This window comes from Sciurus carolinensis, unplaced genomic scaffold (genome assembly GCF_902686445.1).
Source record: "Sciurus carolinensis unplaced genomic scaffold, mSciCar1.2, whole genome shotgun sequence".
In the NCBI taxonomy this organism is placed as follows: domain Eukaryota; kingdom Metazoa; phylum Chordata; class Mammalia; order Rodentia; family Sciuridae; genus Sciurus; species Sciurus carolinensis.
In genome coordinates this window covers 1158520-1166738 of record NW_025920137.1, presented here as the reverse complement: position 1 = coordinate 1166738, position 8219 = coordinate 1158520, and the positions used below count along the sequence as shown (strand labels likewise).

General features: G+C 36.8%; 1 pseudogene; it reads left to right on the top strand.

Annotated features, from left to right (window-relative positions):
* Positions 1–294: 294 nt before the first annotated feature.
* LOC124974210 (tubulin alpha-8 chain-like) lies at positions 295–1649 on the top strand (annotated as a pseudogene).
* The last annotated feature ends 6570 nt before the right edge of the window (positions 1650–8219 follow it).

Genomic DNA, 8219 nt, shown 5'->3' with positions numbered 1-8219 from the left:
GCAAGTGCTAGAGACTATAAATAAATAACATATCTAATACTTCTTTCCAACAAGGAAAGAATGCGATGTTACATATGACAGGGATCGTGTATCATGAACCTTAGCTGGCCACCACTGAGTATTAAGGGCACAATATAATGTCAATCAGAGCAGAAAATGGGTTAGAAACCACTTATTATCTTCTTATCAGAGAAAGCTATAAGAAAAGCGATGCTGTGGATTCATGGTATAGCTGGAGACTCTAACACGTGTGCAGTCAGCCACTCTCCACAAGCTTTACCTGTCGGAGCAGCCATGCGTGAGAGCATCTCCATTCATGTAGGGCCAGGCCAGGGCACAGATGGGCGATGCCTGTTGGGAGCTCTACTGCCTGGAGCACAACATCCAGCCTGATGGCACCATGCCCAGCAACAGGACCCTGGGGAGTGATGATGACTCCCTCAACACCTTCTTCATTGAGACAGGCTGGCAAGCATGTGCCCCAGACTGTCTTTGTGGACCTGGAGACTGCTGTCATAGATGAGGTAAGAACTGGCATTTCAGGCAGCTCTTTCACCCTGAACAGCTGATATCTGGCAAGGAAGACGCTGCAAACAACTATGCCCATGGTCCCTATACTGTGGGGAAGGAGATCATCAATCTGGTACTGGAAAGAATCCAAAAACTGACAGACCAGTGCACTAGACTCCAGAGCTTTCAATCTTCCACAGCTTTGGAGGCGGCACTGACTTGGGCTTTACCTGACTGCTGTTGGAGCAGCTTTCTATTGACTATGGCAAGAAGTCCAAGTTGGAATTTGCTATCTACCCAGTCCCCCAAGTGTCCATAGTGGTTGTAGAGCCCTATAATTCTATCTTGACCACCCACACCACCCTGGAGCACTCAGACTGTGCCTTTATGGTAGACAATGAGGCCATCTATAGTATCTGCCGCCATAACCTGGACATCAAGTGCCCAACCTACACCAACCTCAACCGGCTCATTGGCCAGATTGTGTCCTCCATCACTGCCTCCCTGCATTTTGATGGTGCCCTCAACATGGACCTCACGGAATTCCAGACCAATCTGGTGCCCTATCCCCGCATCCACTTTCCCCTGGTGACCTACTCGCCCATTGTTTCAGCTGAGGAGGCCTATCATGAGCAGCTCTCAGTGTCGGAGATCACTGGTGCCTGCTTTGAACCCTCCAATCAGATGGTCAAGTGTGACCCTCACCACGACAAGTACATAGCCTGCCATGTGCTGTACTGTGGAGACATGGTGCCCAAAGATGTGAGTGCCGCCATTGCCTCCATCAAGACCAAGCACACCATCCAGTTTGTGGACTGGTGTCCTACAGGTTTCAAGGCTATCATCAAATACCAGCCCCCCACAGTGGTGCCTGGGGGTGACCTAGCCAAGCTGCAGCGGGCAGTGTGCATGCTAAGCAACACCACAGCCATCGCTGAGGCCAGGGCCCACCTCAACCACAAGTTTGACCTGATGTATGCCAAGCAGGCATTTGTGCAGTGGTATGTAGGTATGTAGGTGAGGGCATGGAGGAAGGAGAGTTCTCCGAGGCTCGAGAGGACCTGGATGCCCTGGAAAAGGATTATGAAGAAGTGGGCTCGGAGTCTATGGATGGCAAAGATGAGAGCGAGGAGTTCTAGGGCATCCTGGCAACTGCCACATCTGGTGTCTCACTCCCCCATTTTTTTTGTTGTTGTTTTTGTTTTTTTTATCTCTCATTCCACTGTCTCCCCAATACCCTGCAAATACAATTGATGTCTCAAGTGAAAAAAAAAAAAAAAAAAGAAAAGCAATGCTGATAGTCCTTAGCTATGTATCTTTCCACATAGGTTTTGAAGTATGTTTCATAGAAGTAGATATCCCTCGAGAATAATTCAGATCACTGAAATTTGATATTAGAAAAATATCTTTCTTATAGATATGAAACTTTTCCCCTACTCAATAATGTGGAAATAATCCCCAATTTTTAAATTTAAAAAATACTGAATTAAATATTAGCAAGCATCCTCTTGAGCTTTTGCAGTAATGGGTGTAGGCAAATGTCCATGAGGATGATGGAATGTAAGTGGTAATCATGAACTGAAGAAATGGCTTTGCTGAAAAATTGTAGGTACAGCATATGGGTGGTGTGGTGTCCATGAGAAGGAGACAGGATATAATCCTTGATCAAGCTGAGAGTTTCACTTTCTTTTTATTTGATCTTTATACTTACACATGACAGTAAAATGTATTTTGACTATGATATTAACATGCTATAATTAAGTGTACAGTACCTTCTTGGCATTGTCACACAATAAAAGAGTGAACTTGAAAATCATTTCATGTCTTCATTGATTTCATGTAGTAAAAACTGTATTAACAAAATAAATATTCTAAATTTGTAATTTGTTATTGAAAAGAAAAATGGTACAACAGTTGAATGACCGATAATAAAGAAGGGCTATACTACACCACAGTGTTCCATATAATTTAAGACTGATTATATGACCATTACATTTACACATAGAAGTGAGAGTTTAGATTATTTTGGGGAAAGGTCAAGAGCATCAATACGAAGGAAAATAAGAACTAACATAACTAGATGAAGTGAAGTGAAGTGAAGTAGTCTTCTCAAGTTATTCAGCCATGAAATCAACAACATGTCATCTCCAGATGGGAAAAAGGTGTAAATTACTAAACCACAATTGAATTCCAGAAAATGATAGATGCTATTTTCAAACTGGCTTATATCGCCATTCTTGGTAAATAAACTATTTTTTTTGCAAAAAATCTATATTGTTATTGAAAAGCTACATTAAAATGTTTTAAAAAGAACATTCCAGGCTATTTGAGAGTCTCCAAAATTGTATTACTAGATAAAAACATGGAAAAAAAACACATATTAGCTCCAAGGTATTGACTGATTCATTAATGTAAAACCTATCTATTGTCATTGACAATGATAGGTACTGAGGGTCAGTTTCTGCCCTCACAACCTAACACAATAACCACCACTAAATGACCCCTAAAAATAAAAAGTCTCCCACAAAAGGAAATCATCCAAAGTAATGGCATTGGTTTAGGGGGTTGAGTTGTTGGTGATATCTTTGCCTCTCCTTTATTTTCTCAGTTTCTTATGCAGTAACCCTTTCCATTAAAGCACCCGAAGAATCAGTGTTATGAACTTTAACTCATTCATCTAATGATTGATAATGATCCTTATTTTATACTTACAGAAAATAAGGTTGAAAAAATTAAAAATCTTCCTTCAGGCTCTTATCATGGAGTAATTTCTATGCAAAACATTTTTGGGATGAGTTTTGTCTCCATATTCTGGCATCAAGGAGGTGTGTCTTGGTATTAATAGTCAGACTTTTTTGTCATTCATATTTGTAATAGTTTGTATAAAGGCTTACAACACGTATTGAATGCTTGTAGATCCATATTCTTGTAAGTGTACTGCAGCTTATGTAATTATGGAAACATAGCTTTGGGATTCTATTAATAACTGAAGGGACCCATCAAACATTTTTAAAATAACATAATCCATCTGCCCATCTGCAAATGTGCATGCATTGTATTTATAGCTACATATGCTCCCATGTGAAAATGATGTCTAATGTCCTTCATCTGCTTTAGAGTGAAAGAGCTTGATTCCACACACTTCTTCCAGACTCAACAACAAAAAAGAAAGAAAGAAAAGTCATGTTTTAACAATGTTTGTTTTTAGTCAGGCATACATATTTGTCCAGATGTGTTATTGAGTTATGAAATCATCTGTCCTGTTTTATAAAAGGATTGGAATCTCCACTAATTTCTGAGTTTTTGGATATGTGCAGTTGACTCATTTGAATCTTGAATAATAGGATTTAATTAGGCAGACTAACTCATTTTAAGACCTAGTAAAAAGATTTCAGTGAGAAACTTATCACAGTTTTGAGACTTTTCCCAAGTCATGTTGCCTGAGTCCTTGATTTTCCAGAATAGACACTCGGATACCAATCTGCAGCAGAGGACAGGTTGCAGTCCTAACCACAGGACAGAGATAAATTGTTCTGTGACATGGCTAATACTTATAAAATGCTTTTGTCACAGTCTGTGCAACAACATATAAAATTCTTGCTAGGTCTAAGTTAAAGTTAGAAAAAGGAGTAAAAGGGGGAGAAACACAAAAAAGAAAAAAAAAAGGGAAAAAAGTTCTAAGAAGGAGATAATCATACTTGAAATTACTAGATAACTAAATTTTTCTTACATGGAACTTTTCTAATTACAATTATTATTAAACTGATAACTTGACCTAGATAAAGTTGTTCTCTGCAAAGAATTGGAAATAATATATTTATTTCATTATGTATCTATTGATATCAATCACAATAAAAGAGCAAACTTGTACAACTAATTCCAAGTTTAAAACAAAAATAATACATATGAAAAAGACTTTTTATCCAATGATAGGAATTATTAAAATGCAGAAAGTTCATACCATTCTTTTTCTCATTTTGTTTTCCCTTAGTTCATTTGTACCAACAGGGAGATTTAGCATGACAGTAAGCCTGAGAACATCTCCACTGCTATTTACTCTCCCCCAAATTTAAAATGGTTTCATGCATTACAATATGTAAGGCAATTTTCAACTAAATATTGGCCCCTGCTCTGGCTTTAGAATTCACATTTTATCTCCACATAGGCACAACCATGTTCCAGAACCTGAATACCTATCGTTCCATTACAGAAATTAGACCCTGTCAGTCCTTCACAATACTTTATTGATGTATTACAAAAGATTTCACAATTTTGCACTAAGTCATAAGGATTGTGCTCTTGTACTATGAAAGTATTTTTGAACCAATCAAAAAAAGACATGTCCAAAATCATATTTTTAAATGCTCCAATCTTCTTTCCCCAACATTAAAATTTACAGTACATGCATGTGGATGCATGCATGTTTAGGTGAAAGTGTGTATGTGTGTGTATGTGCTTACAAAATAGACTGGGAGGAATCTTAATTAACATTTTTAAAAAGAAAATAAGAAAAATAGGTAAGATTGGAAATGTGTTCAATTTTAAATTTTATTATTTTTTACATAATTTAATTGAGATAAAATGCAAAGTTGAATGTTTGCTTTGCTACTGATGCTAAAGATGAAAATTATCTTGATAATGATTAGTTTATTTAATTCATTAAAGAGTATCAAGCACTCTTGGGGTATTCGGCCTATTGTGAATTATCTTGTCTTATAACAGTTCTGTTAAGTTGAGTACCACGCTTGTCATTATATCTTTAAATGGGGAGTTTAAGAAATGAAGAGTGGGGTACTTTTCCTAAGATGGTAAAAATAGTGAGTGACACAACTAATTCCTTAGAATAAACTAATAATCACAATGTAGCTTGTGAATTATAGTCTTAGGTCACTGACCTACTAACAAAAATTATGTATAGCATATTTTACCAGTACCATTGAATGAAACAGTGATCATATATATTATAAAAATATGAAGGGCTATATCAATACTAAAATGTTAAGCAAGTGATATGTAGCATATATATTAAAATGTTAAAAAGGTTAAATTGAAAATACAATTCACATAGTCATCTTATGGTTTTCAATCCAACTTTTAAACTGAAAGTAATGTACCTATTTTGCTTAGGCAATTCTGTCTTTTCACTCATGGATTTAGTTGAAAATAAACTTAGAGAACACAAACTTACATTCTTTGTGTGGAAGAGTAGCCTCTAAATGAAAATAAAATAGTTTTGAAGACAATATGATATGAATAACTAGTGAAATGAGTCATTTTAAATAACTTAGTTCTGATGTTTTCCTTGGGTTAAATACAGCCTTCATTAATTGAGATAATGTAAATGTGACATGAAACCCAGCTCTTTACAACATTTTTATTCTTGGCAGGGAAGATAAAAGTGTTTTCTTGGTCCACTAGGGCTCAGGGTAAAGGACCACAGCTTAGGTGGCACAAATTTATCTTTTCCAAAAAGTGAAAGTTAGACATTTGCAATCATGTTTTTGGTTAGAGACCAACGTTGGATTTCTTCTAACATATCTCTCTTTCCCTGTTATTTTCCTGTGGACCCCTTTTCCTGGAAGGAGGCCTACATGGCATTCTTTCCAGAGAGATACACGCCTTTCAGGCAACTCAGAGACTGGGGCCTCATCCTCCTGTCCTGTGATCTGTGAACAGGATCTTCTCCTGTGGTCGGTAAAAAAGGTCTTCTGTGGTCTGTGAGCCTGTCACCTCCTGTATTCCAGAATTGCTTGTTACTTTCTTTTACTAGTCAGTAATCTGCCAAATAGGCTAGTAACTACTTATACAAGGCTTGACCTTTAAGGTGTATGGCTAGCTTAATTGCAAAAGACAGTGTTAAAAGCAATAAAGACAGAAGCAACTTTCTTTGTGACAAGTGCTCCATCTCCCCCCAATAAAGTTCTTCTCCTCAGACCTCGGTGCACAGAGAAGGAATTCCTTTTCCCATTGTTTACCACTTAGAGTAGTGCGACTACTCAACCTCCCTTGTTGCAGACTGTGCAACATTTCCCATGGTCTTCCTCTGTATGTCTGTAGGTTAACTTCTTCTTCTCTTGAGGACATGAGTAATATTTGACTAAAGACCTCCCTAATGACCTCATTTGACTTTGTTTCAAAGATGGGTATAGGGGATTGAACCCAGGGAAACTCTACTACTGAGCTATGCCTCCAGTCCTTGTTTTCTCTAAATTGCCCAGGCTGGCTTCAACTTGAGATCCTTCTTCCTCAGTCTCCTGAGTCACTGCAATTGCAGGCATGTGCCACTGCATCCTGCCACCTTATTTAACATTAAATACTATGTAACACCCTCTCTCCAAACCCAGTCTCAATTTGAGATACCAAGATCCCTTCAACTTTTGAGTCTTGAGGAGACAAGATTCAACTCCTAATAGATGATATGGATATTTCTGGAATATTGGCTGTTAACTATGAATTCTACAATGTTTAACTGAGGGAGCAAAGTTTGGGCCTTCTAAGGACCATCTCTTTCCATTAAAATATATGCAGAAAAGATTTGAAGTTTATTAGAGAAAGAAAAGTATATCATCAGAGAAAACTGCATGATACTAATACCCCAGAGCCTATTTTTTGTTATTTATTGCACTGCTTTCTATATTGACATATGGATGTCAAGGTCAGCTGTAAATTAACCATGAATATAGAAATGTTTTCTGGAGTGTGCCAAAATAGAACACTGTTAATATGGTATTTTCATTCACAAAAACACTATTTGATTTTAGAAAATGCACCCCAGAATAGTTGAGTGTTCTAATGATGATGCTTGTAATACAATAGTTGGACATTTGGAGACAGGAAAGAACTTAGCACTTGTTAGAAATATCTACTACTGGGTCTTTTAGAACTCCAAGGAATTGGATGGTTTGTGATACAGAGATTGGTGAGAGAGATAGAAAGCAAATTTGTTTTCATCTAAATTTATGGAGAACAACATTTTGGTCCTTAGAGCCAGGGCAAGAATTTATTTTATATGTAACACTTCTTATAGCAGCATTATTTATTGTATTTTAAATAGTTTTCTCCCTTTTTCCATAGCAACTATAAGATAGTGGTTTCCCAGTTGTTCTCTTTTGCTTATCTATTGCAAGGTTCTCTAAGTTCTCAAGTCAAAAATAGGACAGGGTTACTCTGTATCCTTTTTGGAAACCAGTGTTTTTTCATTTTCTTATCTATGTTCAGTCATTTATTAAACCTCTGTTATTTACTATTTCTCAACTGTCTAACTTTAATGGAATAGCTTTATATTGCACATAGTACTGGACTTTTAACTTCATATTAATTTATTTTAATGCTGATTACCTATGCCATTTACATATTCTATTGGATTTTTGTACTCTAATGACTTTATAATAATTCCCCTCTAGGGTACCAATAATTCTGTGACCTATTTCATTAAGTAGCATTTAACAAAATCCTTCTTATGAAGTAAATTTCTGTGTTTTCTGAAATTTAAGAAAATCTTTAATTATTGATTTGAATTTGCTACATACCAAGTTTTAAATTCACCTTGTATAGATCCAAATTTGGCCCAGGAAATTTTATGGCATATGTATATTGAAACTCTTCTTTTCCTTTTGACTTAGAGGAAAGGAGAAGCACACACACACACACACACACACACACACACACACACAACACAGACTAAATGATGTTTAGCTCATTTACAGAAG